Source organism: Giraffa tippelskirchi, chromosome Y, assembly GCF_054371585.1.
Source record: "Giraffa tippelskirchi isolate mGirTip1 chromosome Y, T2T-mGirTip1v1.2.pri, whole genome shotgun sequence".
Lineage (NCBI taxonomy): Eukaryota > Metazoa > Chordata > Mammalia > Artiodactyla > Giraffidae > Giraffa > Giraffa tippelskirchi.
This window is the reverse complement of record NC_137290.1, coordinates 2,608,387-2,626,318: the sequence shown is the minus strand read 5'-3', so window position 1 is coordinate 2,626,318 and position 17,932 is coordinate 2,608,387. Positions and strand designations below refer to the sequence as shown.

At 40.4% G+C, this 17,932-nt stretch overlaps 1 long non-coding RNA gene and 1 pseudogene across 2 annotated transcripts in view; one reads left to right on the top strand and one right to left on the bottom strand.

The window, feature by feature from the left end:
* The window catches only part of LOC145537823 (uncharacterized), an 80,822-nt gene that overhangs the window by 32,698 nt on the left and 30,192 nt on the right, over positions 1 to 17,932 (top strand). The gene's annotated exons all lie outside the window — the stretch shown is intronic.
* LOC145537654 (allergen Bos d 2-like) lies at positions 1,614 to 9,287 on the bottom strand (annotated as a pseudogene). The gene is made up of 6 exons (XR_014076409.1): positions 6,214 to 9,287; positions 5,585 to 5,724; positions 5,339 to 5,409; positions 3,921 to 4,029; positions 1,798 to 1,899; positions 1,614 to 1,630 (listed from the first exon to the last, which is right to left on the bottom strand). The product of XR_014076409.1 is annotated as an allergen Bos d 2-like (transcript).

Sequence of the window (17,932 nt, the reverse complement as noted above, 5' to 3'; positions counted from 1 at the left end):
ACATGTTTTGTGCATTTCCCAGTAGAAGTTTGTTCAGTACACATGTATGCATTAATGAATTTATTGATCAGTTTAGAAATCCAGTAACATCAGGAAGAACAGAGGACATTCATAGTTGGAAAACCGTGGGTTCTGGGTCATGATTTCCTGGGAGAGAATGAATGATGATTTCAAGGAAAAGGTCTATTATCTTCATACGTATGATTGGTACATATTGCAGCTTCGATGCTGCTCGTATTCTTACTTCGTTTTTTTCTTTAAGTCTGAAAGGAAAGCAAACCGTTGTTTAGCTGACTAGGGTTAATATGATATTGCCCATAGCAGGAATGATAAAAGAGCAGCAGTTTCTGATGGAAACAGTGGAGAAATTTTCATACAAGATTCATTTCAGAGAAGTTCATCTGTGTGTGTGCCCCTGTGGGGTTGCATAGAATTACCACCTGGTAAAGTTAGTTATGAGCAGTCCTGTATCTAGTCTTATATTAAGAGGTACTAAGTTACGTATTCACAGCTCTGAAATGTAGAAGAGTATAAACTCTGTGAAATGTGCCACTTACATCATCTGTAATCTCATCTGTCATCATGCATGTGTTGAGGCTGCAAGGTCATTCATTCTCAGTGGGATTCCCCAACGATCATCATATCTTACAGCTCAGGACTTCACACAGTCTCCTCGTTTGTCCTCAAAGCATCTTTCTGTGGAGTCTAGACCATGTCCATCTTTAGATATTTAATGCAAAGACTGAGCCTTTGGCACGTGGCAATGTGAAGTGTTTTGTTATCCCATTCTTTATTAAAATTGATTTTTATTGACGTATAGGTGATGTGCAATGTTGTATTAGTTTCAGGTGTAGAGGAACGCGATTCATTTATACATTTGTTGTTGCTGAGTTGCTAAGGTGTGTCCCAAACTTTGTGTCCTATGGAGTATATCTTGCCAGACTCCTCTGTTCATTGGATTTTCCAGGCAAGAATACTGGTGTGGGTTACCATTTCCTACTCCATGGGATCTTCCTCTGCCTGGATATAACCCGCCTCCCCTCTATCTCCTGCATTGGCAGACAGATTCTTGACCTCTGAGTCACCTGAAAAGCCCTCAGTAAATGTGTAAATGTAGGTAAATGTATACCATTTTACATTCTTGTTCTTATAAGTCATTTCAAGACATGGAGTATCATTCTCTCCAGTAGGTCTTTGTTGTTTATTTTATATATTTTAGTGTGTATCTGTTCATCTCCAACTCCTAGTTTATCCCTTGCCTACTCCCCCTTTGGTAACCATTAATTTTGTCTGTGCTTAAGAGTCTGTTTTATAAACGGTTCATTTTCATCATATTTTACATTTCACATGGAAGTGATGGTATATGATATTTGCCTTTCTTTCTCTGACTTATTTCACTTAGTAAGATCATCCCTAGGTCCATCGATGTTGCTGCAAATGGCATTATTTCATTCTTTTTCATGACCAGATAATATTCCATTGTATACGTATACCATTCTTAAAGCAGTACAACCCACCCCCCCCAACACACACAAAGAGTGTGAACCTCCTGAAAAAAAAGCTCAGTGTTGTTTGTGTCACATTTCTGCTCATCCCACTAATGTTCTGTTTTCTTATGGAGGACAATTGTCTGAAAGAGAATGAATAAGGGGAAAAATTACCATTGACATGCCTCTATTTCAAAGGATTATTTCAAAACAGCTTTTATAAAGGATGTCTCTGCCGATAGGAAGTTTGACTTGAATGTCCTAGTGATGTGTTTTTATTTTGGATACCTGCTGTTCTCTGGGGCTTTACCTGTTTCAATGACATGTTCTATATTTTCATTTGGGATCCCCCTTTCACTGTTCAGCTCCTGATACTTCTGAAATTCTTCTGGAGTGAAGCTGTCTCCTCTGCCTGGATTTCATAGCAAGCAGGGCAGAAGAGGTGTGCGTTAGAATCCTGTATAGGTTATAGAGAGTCACCTGGATGCTACCTGTAGTGATTGGTAAATCTCACCATAATTACTGCCCTCCCCCATCACCTAAACCCTGCTCCCTGGGTATTTTTCTACAGACATGCCCGAGTGTGTACACAGGCTTTCAGATGGGTCCATGGGGGTAGAGTCCACATAGTTAACATGTTATCATGTTCCAGTTCTCACAACTAGTAAGTAAACTATAGATCATTCACATGTGACCTTAAGCATGCCCCAGTGAGATGCAATCCTTCGTGGTACATTGGAGAAGGTCATGGGGGGTCTGAGACTCAGAATTCCTCCCAGCATTAACTCTTCCTTTCCACTTTGTCTACATCCTAGAATTCCATCACTGGGGTTTTCATGAACCCTCATGGAATGAATGGAGGGTGGGAATGATTTGGAATTTTCAAAAGGACGCTAATCCCATTGAGATTGTGCGGGACTTTATGTTTTTTGCCCCGCCCGCCATGTCTTTGGCCTGCCTTTTCTCTATGAAAGATTTTAGTCAAAAATAAGTTTAATCAGAGTATCGAAAACATGGGATAGCCATGGAAAACAGTCAAAGTAGACGATATAATAATAATGTAGTCATGAAGCATAGACAAGGACCTGTAGTTCCTCCCTGAGGGCAGTAGATACTGTTCTGGGTCTTAGCCTGAAAGCTGTCTCATAGACAATGAAAACCCTACCTGGTGGACAAGTTAAATACAGGATGACTAGACCTGCCACGGTTCAGAGAACTGACGTCAGGGAGATGGGAATAAAGTGACCGTGGAACTGACGGTTAACTGTACTGAAAACAATCAAGGTGATGCTATTCAGACCGCTGATGACCAATTTCAAAAAGACTGAGCTGCCTGCTGTTTTTGCAGGGAGCCCCCTCCCTCTGTTTATAAGCTTCTTGGCCCCTCTGGTTGCCAGTTGTGGGGTGGGACAATCAGCCTTTGGACAGAAGTCCACCCTCGCTCCATCTGCTGGCATCTGAATGAAAGCAGACATTCCTTTCTACGAAGCTGGCCATTTATTTGGCTTTTGAGTGACAGCCAGCAGGACCCCACTTTTGATAACAACACTACTCATGCCACTCAGGGAAGAACTCAGGCTTTATCGTTCTCACAGACCAGACACAACCCTCAGCCACCCTAAACATGCATATAATACTGGACAGGATAATGAGGCATGTCCGTGAGCCCAAGGGATTGGCCAGACGGCAGAATGACTGACGTTCCTGACTACACTTCCTCTGCAGCCTTCAGTGTGACCCTGAGGTATTTGCAGAGCATTGGGTCCAGGTCTCAGGAAGTGTTTTAACAATTGTGACAGAGAAGAAAGCATTTGTGGTGGAGATGAATGCAGTCATGCCGGGAACCTGAGAGTCTGCTAAACTCATATTTAAACCTTGGTTTCCTTTGGTGTCAGGAGCCAGCAACTCCATTGTGTGATACCTGGCAAGGAACTCATGGACCCATTCTGGAATATTTCCTTGGATCTCTGGGGTCAGTGTATTTCATTTTTTAAAAAGCTATGTAATAGAATCCCCAGTGAATACATTTCCTCATCTTTCCAGCAGACAACCTTTCTGCAGCCCTGACTGACCTAAAGTCTGAATTCTCCCATGTGAACCCATATCTGCTGCAGTCTGTTCCTTACAAAGTGCTGTGCTTAATTGTTCAGTAGTGTTCAATTCTTTGTGACCCCATGGACTCTAGCCTGCCAGGCTCCTCTGTCCATGGGATTTTCCAGGCAAGAATATTGGAGTGGGTCGCCATGCCCTCCTCCAGGGGATATTCCCCACCCAGGAATGGAACCCAGGTCTCCCGCATTGCAGGCAGATTCATTGCCATCTGAGCCAGCAGGGGAGCCCTAATATAAGTCATGTGTTTTTCTCTCTCCCTACTATAAAAATATGGATCATATGAACACATCTACTTTGTATTGGATAAGCTACAGTACATACCGACGCCTTTAGTTTGTTTTGTGATCGTCTCTCCATCATCATTTTCAATATAAGTTTACCAGCATGTTGTCTCATGCATGAATCAGTTGCAAAACATTTGTACCTGCGACTGTGACAGAAAAAAAAATTCAAATTTCAATATGATTATCTGCTTTCCTTTCTAATGAATGCATCTCATTCTTCACACGCTATTGTCTGTCTTGCCTCTAATTTTGAACTCGGTCTCATTGACATTGTAGTGGTATGTTGTTAGAACCAGTTATGACAGCTAGTGAACTAGGAAAGCTTTCTACATACCCCTTTCTCCTGAAGATAATTAAGACGTTCAGTCTTTTAAGCTGTGCAGTCTGTGAATTATAGCAAAGTTGCTTATTGCAACCATCATGGGTGTTGAACCTCAACCATCTCATACCAGCTCACAAGACCTGACTGTTAAATTTTCAGGAATTTTGTGACCCATTTTACAAGTACAGTCATGGTTAGAAATGAATTCTACAAATTTAAATGAATAATATTAAAATGAAAGTTAACACGTCATCCAGAGCTATTTCCTAGTACAAGAGGTAATTAAACAGGTACAAATTAGTCCATTGCAAAGTGTTGGAAATATATACTCTGAAATCATTGCAGGTTAGATCCTGTCACTGCATGTCCACATTTGAAATTACAATAAATGCATCAGACCAAGATTAGAGTGCTTTGTTGCACAGTTTTTTCCTTGAAAATGAATCATAGGGATATGTGATCACTTAATATAATATTACAGAATTGATGTTAATATTTGAGAATTATTTCCTTTTATTTTCAGCTACTGAGGTAGATGTCTATGTTAATGCTCATTTCAAAGTTTGTATTTCTATTCATATTTGAGACTTATTTCTTATTTTAAACTATAGAGATAGAAGTCTATGCTAAAGTCTCATTCAAATTAGGTAAACATCAATTTGAGATTTTTTTGCTCTTACTTTTGCTCTTAAGGTTTCTCATTTGGGGCCTTACATTAAACATGTTCTACTTACTCAACTTGCTGATAAAGAACTTTCAATATTTAAAGAATTCCTTACTGAAAGCAAACTTTTTCGTGCAGGTCAAATAAAAGATAGAACAAGGCTGGGAAGAGTCATTATATTTTCAGGTAGTTTCTTTCACTTACTCATGCCCGAGGAGCACAAGGAACCAACGTTCTGGGGGTTCTTCTCAGAGACCATCAATGGCAACATTCTACCCTTGGACTTCATCCTGGTGTTGTGGGACAGTATTGATTCCTGAAAAATTGAAAGGCTTTTCCAAGGTTGTCTTGGTAATGAGTTGAGGGAACAGTTCACCCATTCAGACATCTAATTGTCTTGGATGGAACCGAGACCGTCCATCTGAACACGTTTTATGTGACAACCCATTGGAAAAGCTCAACTCCTCACATTCTATGATGTAAACATCTCCTTCTTGTCTCCTTGCCACATTATGGAATAAGTGGCATGTCCCGTCAACCCTGAAAAACAGACAAGAAATTATTTCCTCACCATCCATGCCCCAGTACATGAGGACAGCCTTCTACGGGTAGAGTTCACACACTCAACTTCACAGCCATGACCCACACCTTTCACTGCACCCCATGTCGGAAGTCAACAGTCTCCTTGCTTTCAGTTGGGTCAGATTGTACTTACTTGACATAAAATGTAAGGGAGAGGTATTTGCAGCTATTGATACATTCAATCCAACGATAGTAACACCTCAGTGGACCCCCTTCCACAATCTTCTCCTTGTTATCCGCAGCTGCGTAGAAGGTGTACCACTCTCCTGCAACCTAAGAAGAAAGGTCTCCATAAACATCAGCCAGACTCTTTTCTGGTTACTCACCAATATACAGCAACATCTTTGCTTCTGCATTTACCACAGAAGGGAAGTGAATTGATCCTTATTAAGCCAAGAAGAGTTGTACCCCCTACTTTGTTGAGTAACCTGACATGAATTCATGATTCCTATTTGAACAGAAAGCATAGAATTCAGAGAATTTTGCACAGAATTCAGAGTTTTTTGAAATAGCTAAAACAAAGCCAATAAAGACTGGGATGGTTCACAGCTTTCTGAATGATCACGTTAGGCTGTGTTTTTTTTTTTTAACCTACAGAGAAATAACAACAGCAACAAAAATACAAAGAGTAGCTCATGTAGTTAATGGACTGTGTTATGTATACAATCTGCTCATACATATAAACATGAATATCTCTGTCACATGCACCCCGCAAACTCTCAAACAAGGAAGCCCTTCTCCCACGTCAGCTCGTTCTGGTACCTTTGAAGGGTCTATCTCAGCTGGAGTTTCTGGGCAGCACAAACCAGGACAAGGACAAGACTCAGCAACAGAATCTTCATCTTCTGACTCTCGCATTGCTCCTTGTAGAGAAGCTGAGGGCGCCCCAGTTGTTGGAGAGGTTGTCAATTGGTTCTGCTGTTCATAGGATACATCTCTTGGCGGAATACATATTGATCAAACCGTGCTTAATCACCAGACCATGGTGAGGTAAACATAATCTTCTGATATCCTAGTTGGCAGCTGAGCTTTTTGGCATTCTGTGCTTCTTATGGAATGCCTGTGTTATTTCTTTAACATGGAAGAGATCTTTTTAAGCTTGTTTTCTAAAGCTAAAGATGGCACCGTCCGGTTTAAGAAGATAAATATGTGGTATCTCTACCAGGAATCAGTTGTCAGGGAGTTCCTTAGAGGGGTCTATATTTTTTTATATTGAAGTGGAAGTATAGTTGGTGTACAATATTTGTTGTTACAGGAATACCACATAGGTATCTGTTATTTTATTTCTCCTTTTGAAATTATGAAAATGTTGGATTTTTTTATTCTCTGTGTTGTACAATCTTTATTTTTAAAATAATCTTTGTATATAATTTATTTTATGCATAGTACTTTGTGCCTCTTACTCCGCTCCTCCTGCAAGTGTGTTACTGACTTCTTTCCCTCAGCATATTTGTTTGAATAAACATTTATATATTTTTTTGTAGACTGCATTCCCATTTCCGCATAGTATCATCATAGCATAGTCTTACCAGGACACGTCCCATTTTTATCCATTCCAGTGTTGATGGATACATGTTCATAGACAAGTCTTTGTAAGGAACCGAGCCATATTATCTCATGGGTAGAGACTTAGGGGTCTCAGTGCCTTCTGATTTTCGATTCCTGCCAACAGGAATTGAGACCTTACATGGCTCCATCCTTGCCAGGACTCAGTGTGATCAGTTGTTTTCATTTCAGAGATTATAAGTGTGTGCTGACATCCAGTTGCCGTCGTAATTTCCACTTCCTGAATGAATAAAGTGCTGGGATTGCCATCTTCTATTCTCTTTGTTAAGTGTCTTTGCGAGTCATGTGTTCATTGTTCAGTGAATTATTATTTTTTTTTATGAAGTTTGTAGGTTTTTAACATATTCTGGATATGACTCACTTTTCAGTTGGGGATGTGCCAATATTTTTCCCCTGTTGCTGGCTCTTGTGATGGTCTTAAATATAGGTCTATGAGTCTCTCTGTGTTAGTTGTAAATCATGGAGCAGTGAATCAGTTGAAGCTCTTTATATATTTTTTCATATGAATTTCCAATTTCTCCAACAGTTTTCCCTATAGGATTATTATTTTTTACTGAATTTCCTTTGTAACTACATTTAAAATCTATTTGTTTGTATATTCCTGTCCCTTCCTCACGAGCAGATTTGGTTGCGTTTTGGTTTGTGTTTCCCCATTCTTGATTCTTTTTTTTGTTTGTTTTTGGTAAGCTTAAAGATAGTTGGAACATGAAGATGATATCACTAGCCTTCAACAAGTTTGTGTCAAAAGCAAAATGTTCACGGTTCAGAAGCATGTGAAAATAGAATTTGTCATCCATTAATGGATCATTAGAGTAGTGTATATTTCTGCTGATTTTCACAAAGGATGTCTGAAATAGTGAGACATTAGTTTTGCTACATTTTGGAGCCAAAAGAAATAATCATTGAGTAAATGCTGGCTGCAGAGTTCTCAATGTAAGCAGATACTCGGTTTCAAACATAAGGCTTTAATTGACTGAAGTTCTGCCGTTTGTTTGTTGGTTTTTGTGTGTGTGTGAGTCTGTGTGTATGTGTGTGTTTCTGTTTAGTTATCATTACCTAAGGAGCTCCTGTGATTTAAAGAAAGATGTAATGAACAGCATTGTGACTATGACTAATAGTATTGAACACATACGTGGCAATCGTTGAGAGCAGAACTTTTAAGTGTTTTTATCTCAGACACATACAGACACACACACACACACGTGGTGTAACTATGTGAGGAGACAGATGTGTTAGTTCACTTGTTTCTTATGTAAATCACAAGTGACATTTATTCTTTTACTCTGCCTTCCTGCCCCTTACCTCCCTGCAAACTTTAAATGTTTGTATATCTACACTGATTAAACTCAAACCACTTGTCATAGATCCCTCTTCCCCAGGATTTGATATGTTGCCTCTTCCCCAGGATTTAATATGTTGCCCCTACTGTTCAGTTTTGTTGTGTGTGTCTGTGTGCTCAGTTGAGAAATCCTGTCTGACTCTTTGCCACCTCAAGAACTGTATAGCCCACCAGACTCCTCTGTTCATCGGATTCTTCAGGCAAGATGACTGGACTGGGTTTTCAATTCCTCCTCCAGGGCATCTTCTCGACACAGGGAATGAACCTGCATCTGTTGCATCTCCTGCCTTTTTTTTTTTTACCAGGGCACCCCTGTATTTTTTACCAGGGCACCCCTGGAAGCCCATGGAAGACTGCATTCTGCAAAATACTTACCACCCTCTGCAACCCCACAGCAGAGGAATGCTGCTGTGTAAAGCACCCCATAGTTGAGTGAATTTCAGCTGTTACTTTGGACTACTTCCATTCTATTTGAAGTTGTGTGATTTACTAATCCCATCTCTCTCGTGACATCTGCTGGGCACCTTATACAACTCTATAAAACTACCACCTGTGGTTTATTCTCTCTTCCCGACAAGACCCTTGCAGGATTCACACCATGCATCCTAAACAGAGTTCTCCTACTTTATTGTTGCTAGATTTTCTGAATAGTTGAATTTACATGTTTAGTGCATTTGCAAATACAGCATGTTTGTTCATTACACATATGTGCATTAATCAATTTATTGATCAGTTTAGGAATCCAGTAACATCAGCAAGGGCAGAGGAGATTCATAGTGAAAGCCGTGTCCAAGATCATGACTTCCTGGGAGAGAAGAAATGAGGATTTCAAGGAAAATATCTTTTATCTTCATATGGCTGATTGTGACACATTAGTGCTGTGATGCGACACATATTCTTTCTTCGTTCACTTCCATAAAGAGAAAAAAAAAAAAAACGTAGTTGAACTTAATAAGATTAGCATGATGTTGGCCAGAGAATGAAACAGAAAATAGAAGCAGTTGCGGTTGAAAGCAGTGGAGAAATTTCCCTACAAGACCCATTTCGCAGAAGTTCCTCTGTGTGTGTGCCCATAGTGGGTTGCGTAGAACTACCATCTGATGAAACTACTTGTGAGCAGTCGTGGATCAGCTGGTACGTTGAGAGTTGCTGAGAGGCATCTCCACAGCTCCCTGGTGTAGGGGATTACTGTGTAACCTGTTCCTCCTACTTCTCCTGTAAAACTTATTTTTCATCATGAAGGTATTGTGGCTGTCAGGTCATTCATTCGCAGTGGTTTTCACCAGGGGTCATCGTATTTCACAGCTCAGGGCTTCACACAGTCCTCAAAGCATCTCACGGTGGAGTCTATACCGGTGTGATTGTTTGGATATTTAAATCCTAACACTTACGGAATCTCGAGCCATTACCATGTGGCAAGGTAAAGAGTTTTGTGTTCGTACTCCTTTTTAAAATTATTTTTTATTGAAATGTAGTTGATGTGCAATGTTTTGTTAGTTTCAAGTGTATAGCGGCATGATGGTTTGTGCATATGTTGTAGTTTAGTGTCCAAGTCCTGCCCAACATTTTTGTGTTCCTATGGACTTTAGCCTGCCAGGCTCTTCTGTCCATGGGATTTCCCCGGCAAGAATATTGGACTGGGTTGCCATTTTCTCCTCCAGAGGATCTTCCCGACCCAGGATCAAACCACATTGCCTACATTGGCAGGCAGATTCTTTGCCGATGAACGACCAGGAAGCCCTCAGTTACACATATATGTATATACACACCAGGAGTGTGTATCTCTTAATGCCAAACTCCTAGTATATCCCTCTCCCCATTTTTTTCTTTAGGAACCATCATGTTTTTTTGGACTGTGAAACTGTTTCTATTTTGTAAATAGTTCATTTGTGCCATATTTTACGTTCCACATGGAAGTGATATCAAACTCGCCTTTCTCTTTCTGACTTACTTCCCTTCGTATGATCATCTCTAGATCTGCCCATGTTACTGCAAATGGCATTATTTCATTCTTTTACATAGTTGAGTAATATAGTCCACTGTGTATATATCCCATGCTTAAAGCAGTGTGCCCCAGAATAACGTCTTACCTTAGGAAAAAAAACCTGCATGTTGTATATGTGATTATTCTACTCACCCAGCAGAGGCTCTCGGTTCTTATTGAGGACAGTCATCTGTGAAAGAGAATGAATAAGTGGAAAAATAATCATTGACATGCCTCTATTTCAAAGGATTATTTCATAACAGCCTTTGTAAAAGATGACTGTGCAAATAGGAAATTTGAATCGAGTGTCCTCATGATGTGATTTCATTTCAGATCCCTGTTGTCTTCTTGGCTTTACCTGTTTCAGTGACATCTTCAATATGTTCTGTTGGAATCCCCTCTTCTTTGTTCAGTTCCTCATACTGCTGAGTTTCTTCTTGAGTGACACTGTCTCCTTTGGCTGGGTTTAATAACAGAGGGCAGAAGAGGTGTGCGTTAGAATCCTTTGCAGCTTATAGAGTGTCACCCAGCTCCTATGTGTAGTGTCCAGTCAGTCTCACCATCGCCATGGCCCTCTTCAATCACCTAAACCCTGCTCACCAGGTAATTTTCTACAGAGGTGTCTGAGTGTGCACACCAGGTCTTCAGATGTGTCCAGGGGATAGAGTCCACATAGTTAACATTTTATCACATTCCAGTTCTTACAACCACTGAGTGAACTACAGACCATTCACCTGTGAGCCTAAGCATCCCCAAGCCAGATGCAAGCTGGAATGATACATCGGAGAAGGTCATGGTGGGTCCTGAGACTCAGATATCCTCCCAAGTTTAACTCCTCCTGTCCACATTGTCTGCGTCCTAGAATTCCGTCTCTGGGGTTTTCCTGGACCTTAATCTATTAAGATGTGTAGAGACCATCACAGACTCAATGGACAAGTGTTTGAGCAAACTCTGGGAGATACTGGACGGCAGGGCAGCTTTGCGTGCTGCAGTCCATGGAGCCACAATCAGACACGACACCACGCATAACTCAACAACAACGTTGAAATGAATGGGGGATACATTTTTCGGGGTTCTCACCAAGCACGCTCATCTCATTGCACATGCTACTCAGAGAAAACCTCAGGCTCTGTCATCCTCAGAGACCAGACACAAGCCCCACCCACCCCAAATGAGAATATATCAGATGGGATAAAGGGTCATGTAAAATGAAACTTGTGGTTGGCCAGTTGTCAGAAAGATTGGCATGATTGACCACGCTGATTCTGAAGGATTCTGTATGATCCAGGGGTGATTTGCAGAGGGTTGGGTTCTGATTTCAGGTATTATTTCAGTGATTGTGGCAAAAAAAGAAAGCATTTTTATTCAAGAGGAATCAGTCATGGCCAGGACCTGCAAGTCTTGGAACTCAAAGTTCCAACCTTGGTTAACTTTGATGTCCAAACCCGGCAACTCCAATATGTGATATTTATCAAGAAACACACGGAGCATCCTGGAATATTTCATTGCACCTCCTGGGTAAGTGTGTCTAATTTTTTAAATGTCAACCAATAGAATCCCCAATGGATGCATTTCTTCAGTTTTCTAGTAGACAACCTTTCTGCAGCCCTGAATCATGGCACATGAAGTCTGAATTCTCCCATGTGAATTCATGTCTACTCTAGTGTGCTTATAAAACATAAGGTGTTCATGCACTTCTGTCCTTAAATGAAATAATGATAATATGAACACTGTTAATTTGCTCAGAATAAGCTTCAGTAACGTACCGAGGAGTTGACTCACTTTTGTAATCTTAACACCATCAAAGTTTTCACCGTAGATTACTAATGCGTTGTCTGATACAGGAATCAGTTTGAAAGAATTTGTACCCATATCTGTGACAGGAAAAAAAGAATTCAAATCTCAATGTGATTAACTTCTTTACATTTGGAAGTGTCATGTTCTTCACATGCTATCATCAATCCTCCCTCTGATAGTGAGATGCCACCGTCTCACTGGCATTTCTTGTGGTCTGTGGTTAGAACCTGTTGAAACAGTTAGTGAACCTGAAAAGCTTTCTCCACACACCGCTCTTCTTAAGAGAGTAAAGACTTCCAGTCTTCTAGACCGAACAGTCTGTGAACAATAGCAAAGCTGCTTATTGCAACTATAGTAGGTGCTGGACCTCAATCATCTCATACGAGCTCACCAGAGCTGACTGTGACAGTTTCAGGAATGTTTTGACCAAATTCACAAGTGCCGTTATGATTACAAAGAGACTTCGAAATCATGTGAAAATAAAACTTAATAGATAAACCAAAGTTACCTTCTGGTATAGAGGTAATCAGAGACGTAGAAATGAAGGTATTGCCACATGTTAGAGATATATACTCTGAAATGTTTCCTAATTAGGTCCTGTGTCTAATGTCCACAGATGAAATAAAAAAAAAAAAATGCCTCTGACCAAGATTACAATGTTCCATTGTACATTTTCTCCATGAAATCAAATAGGTACTTTTCATTACTTAGCATTACAGTATTGTTATTTGAGGTTTCTTTCTAGTATTGAAACTATAGAGATCAAGGTCTGTGCTAGTGCCCCTTTTGATTTCAAATTAGGTAAAAATTAGTGTGAAACTTCTGCTGTCATTTTAACTATTCTTATACTCATCTGTCGGAGAAGGCAATGGCACCCCACTCCAGTACTCTTGCCTGGAAAATCCCATGGATGGAGGAGCCGGGTAGGCTGCAGTCCATGGGGTCGCTAAGAGTCGGACACGACTGAGCGACTTCACTTTCACTTTTCCCTTTCATGCACTGGAGAAGGAAATGGAGTTATACTGGAAATACTGCAGTATACTGCCAATGCAGTATACTGGAAATACTCCAGTATTCTTGCCTGGAGAATCCCAGGGACAGCGGAGCCTGATGGGCTGCCGTCTATGGGGTCGCACAGAGTCGGACACGACTGAAGCGACTTAGCAGCAGCAGCATACTCATCTGTGAGATTTAGATGAATCAGGTTCTACTTCTTCAACATGCTAAAAAGTAACTTTTCATGTTTAAAGGATTTCTTTAGTTAAAGACAATTTGATCTTGACAGTTAAATAAGGGACTTCTCAGGTGGCTCAGCGATAAAGAATCCTCCTGCCATTGCTGGAGATGCAGGAGACTTCATCTTGATTCCTGGGTCAGGAAGATCCCCTGGAGGAGGAAATGAAAACCCATTCTAGTTTTCTTGCCTGCAGCATCCCACAGACAGGAGCCTGGTGGGCTAGAGTCTATGGGGTCACAAGAGTCAGACACAGCTGAGCGAGCATTTAACATGCTTCGGAAGACACACACATCAGAAGAGCTCCCATACTCACATCCTGCGTGATAAACATCCCCTTCTGCCTTTGCAACTACATTGAGTAATGTGCATTTCTCGTGAAACCTGAAAAACAAACAGACAGGATGTTTTTTTGTCATCATCTGTTCCCAAAGTTTGAAGGCACTCTTCCATCGATAGAGTTCGCACACTCAACTTCACTCCCTTGACTCACACCCTTCGCTACACATTGGAGATGTGACCCCATGTCAGAAGTCAGCAGTCTCATTGTATTCATGTCAGGCAGATTGTGCTTACTTGGCATAAAATTTAATGGATAGTGAGGAACAGCCGTCAATACATTCAAGCTCACGGATGTATGCCCTCAGGGGGCCTTCTTCCTCAATCTTCTCCTTGTTATCTGCGGCCGTGAGAATGGTGTGCCAGTCTCCTGTAATCTAAGAAGGCAGGTCTCCATAAACATCACTCAATCTTTTTACTGGATTCTCACCAATACCCAACACAATCATTGCCTCTTCATTCACCTCAGAAGAGAAGAAAATTCAATCTTAGTAAACGAAGTAGGATTCTACCCCCTGCCTTGCAGAATAACATGAAATAATCATTCGTATTCAAGCAGAAAGCATAGAGTTTGAGTTTCTTAAAATAGCTAAAAGAGCAACATTAAAGACCATGGCAGTTCATTGATCCCTAAAGGATAGCATGGTTAGCTTTTTTCTTTTTTTCACATGGAGACAAATAAATTGAGAAAAAAATGCCAAGAGCAGAAAGACAGAGGGTTGTATTATGTTCATGTAGATAGGTGGACCATGGCATATGTATACAATCTGCTCATACATATAAACAAGGCTATCTCTGTCTCTCTCTCTCTCACACCCACACACACACTCAGAGACCAAGACCTTCCCCAGATCAGCTGAATTTGGGTACCTGTGAGGGGTCTAGCTCAGCTGGAGCTTCCTGGGCAGCACAAACCAGACCAAGGAGAAGAGTCAGGAACACAGTCTTCATCTTGTGACTCTCGTGGTCCTTCTTCTACAGAAGCTGAGGGTGTCCCAGGTGTTGGAGAGGCTGTGAATTCATCCCTCTTCTTATAGGATGGGTCTCTTGGCAGAATACATAATGATCAAACAGTGGTTAATCACAAGACCTTGGTTATATAAACGAGATCTTCTGATATCCTGGTTGGCAGGTGAGGTTTTTTTGTAATCTGTGGTTTTTATAAAGAGATTAATTTTAAGGGAATCTTAGTTAGATCTGGACAATTTCCTTTAGATTAAATGAGAAATTAGAGAACATATGAGGTATTTCAAAGACACTGATACTTATATTCTTTAGGATCTTCAGATTCTAAAATGGGACAAAGAGTCCAAGACTCATAGTCCCAACTCTCATGTTATTTATTTAGCATTGAAATGTCAGTTTAAGTTTATACCCTAAAACTAAATAAAGACAGTATAATCTGGTTTAAAAGATTAATATGTGGCTTCTTTACCAGCAATTGGTTGTCAGGGCATCCCTCAGAGGAGTCTATATTTTTTGTTTTGAAATTGAGGTATAGTTGATGTACCAAATTATGTAAGTTAGAGATGTACCATATAGTGGTTCATAATTTTTATATACTCCATTTATAGCTATAAAATATAGGCTTTTTCCCCCCTATGCTGTACCATATATCTTTGTACCCTGTTTATTTTATACATAGTAGTTTGTACCTCTTATTCCCCTCCTGTTACCTTACACCTGCGCCCCTTCCCACACTTCTAACCACTAGTTAAATATTTGGATAGAGGCCTGGTTACTGTTCCCACTGAAGGCTCCTTCTTGGTGTATATTCTAATCAGTAACCACTTAATCTTTGCTCACAAAGTAACCACCTGTGTTTTACTGCCAGAATCTTTTGGGCTTTCGGTCTTACATATAGGTATGTGAGTTTCTCTCTGTTAGTTGTAGAACATGGAGTAATGGATGAGATGAAGTTCTTTTTTTTTTTTTTTTTTTTGGCATATGGATTTCTAATTTCTCCAGCAACTTATCTCTATCATTTCAGTTCAGATCATTTGCTCAGTCTTGTCCAACTCTTTGTGACCCCATGGACTGCAGCATGCCAGGCCTCCCTGTCCATCACCTACTCCTGGAGTTTACTCAAACTCAAGTCCCCTGATTTGGTGATGCCATCCAACCATCTCATCCTCTGTCGTCCCCTTCTCCTCCTGCCTTCAATATTTCCCATTATCAGGGTCTTTTCCAATGAGTCAGTTCTTCCCATCAATATGAAGTATAGCAGTTTCAGCTTCAGCATCAGTCTTTCCAATGAATATTCAGAACTGATCTCCTTTAGGATGGACTGGTTGGATCTCCTTGCAGTCCAAGGGACTCTCAAGAGTCTTCTCCAACACTACAGTTCAAAAGCATCCATTCTTCAGCACTCGGCTTTCTTTATAGTCCAACTCTCACATCCATTCATGACTACTAGAAAAACCCTAGTGTTGATTAGATAGAAATGGTTGGCAAAGTAATGTCTCTCCATTTTAATATGCTGTCTAGGCTGGTCATAGCTTTTCTTCCAAGGAGCAAGCATCTTTTAATTTCATCGCTGAGTCATCATCTGCAGTGCACTTTTGCGGTAATTTGAGCATTCTTTTGCATTGCCTTTCTTTGGGATTGGAATGAAAGCTGATCTTTTCCAGTCCTGTGGCCACTGTTGAGTTTTCCAAATTTCCTGGCATATTGAGTGTAGCACTTTCACAGCATCATCTTTCAGGATTTGAAATAGCTCAACTGGAATTCCATCACCTCCACTGGCTTTGTTTATAATGATGCTTCCTTGGGCCGACTTGAGTTTGCATTCCAGAAAGTCTGGCTCTAGATGAGTGATCACACCATCGTGATTATCTGGGTCATGAACATCCTTTTTTGTATAGTTCTTCTGTGTATTCTTGGTACCTCTTCTTAATATCTGTTGAGGTCCTTTAATGGACCGGAACCTTGTGGTCCAGAGTCGATGATAAGAGAATGAAAGAGAAAAAGATAGATAGAAAAGGAAAGAGAGAGAGAAACAAAGACACAGGGACCCAAGCCTCTGATGGAGGAAGGGTGCTTCAATGATCTTTCTATGAGTATATATATGCTGTGTTACAAGAAATTTCTTTTGACAATGACAAAGATCAGAAAAGCAAACATACAACAACCGTTACCAAGGGAACAAGGGAATAATAATAGTCACAAGGTCAGGAGACAAACCATATCTCAAAACATAGGATCGAGACTAATTAGTTTTTCCTGAGGAGAATGGTTACTGAAGGAGACCCTAGCCTGTCTCATTCCATGACCTCTGTCCTGGGAGCAGCTTGCCGTTCCACTTGATAAGGAACAGAGGTTTTATGAGAAACAGCACGTAGAAATCCTGCTGTTAAACAGTCCCTGATAATTCCCCCTTATTTATTTATAATATTTGCAAAAAGAGTTCTGACCATTTGAGTTTGTTTGTTTGCTATTAACAATTCTTGCCTGCAGGCAACTGTAAACAACAAATATAATTGTCAAGACAATCACCAAAATTATAGTTCCAGATCCGATATTGTGAGTAATGCTTTGAAACCATCCACGTGGGTCTAGCCCAGATAATTGATCAGCTAGTTGTTCAGCTAAAGTTTCCAAATTAGTTGAAGAGGGCAGATTTTTAGAAAAGGTTTCAATGATTTCTTTCTGTAATAATTATACATTCAGAGAGGCATTATCATGTATGTCTTGTAAATGAAATCTGATTTGTTCTCAGTTGTAGGCACTATGATTGAATTGAACAGGAGTAACACAGAACTGAGTAGAATTCCAATCACACTTTAGCATCACCTGTTTTTGCAAATCTCTCAGTTGATCTCTAATCCATTGATGGCTATTCTTAGGTCCTGTATTTCATCTTGAATATCCTCATCTATCTTAGCCTGAGTGTCCCGCATAGTATGAGCATGTTCAGTCCAGTTTTGGATAAAATTATGTGTTTGAATTGAGGTTTGTAAAGCAACGCCAGTGACTGTAGCAGTGGTGCAAATAGCTATTAATCCCAAAATGCCAAGAATCAGCCATCTAACGAATCATTTAGATCACCGGAGCAGTTTAGTAAGTAACCAGGAAGCAAGTCCAGCCATGGGACCTTCCTCCCAGGGCCCCTGGAGATTTATTGCTAACCACAGATTACATCAAGATTGAAGAATCAAAAGGGAATTGTTTCTTAAAGAAATAGAAGAGTTAAGACAAGTATACAGTTTGCAATTTATACAAG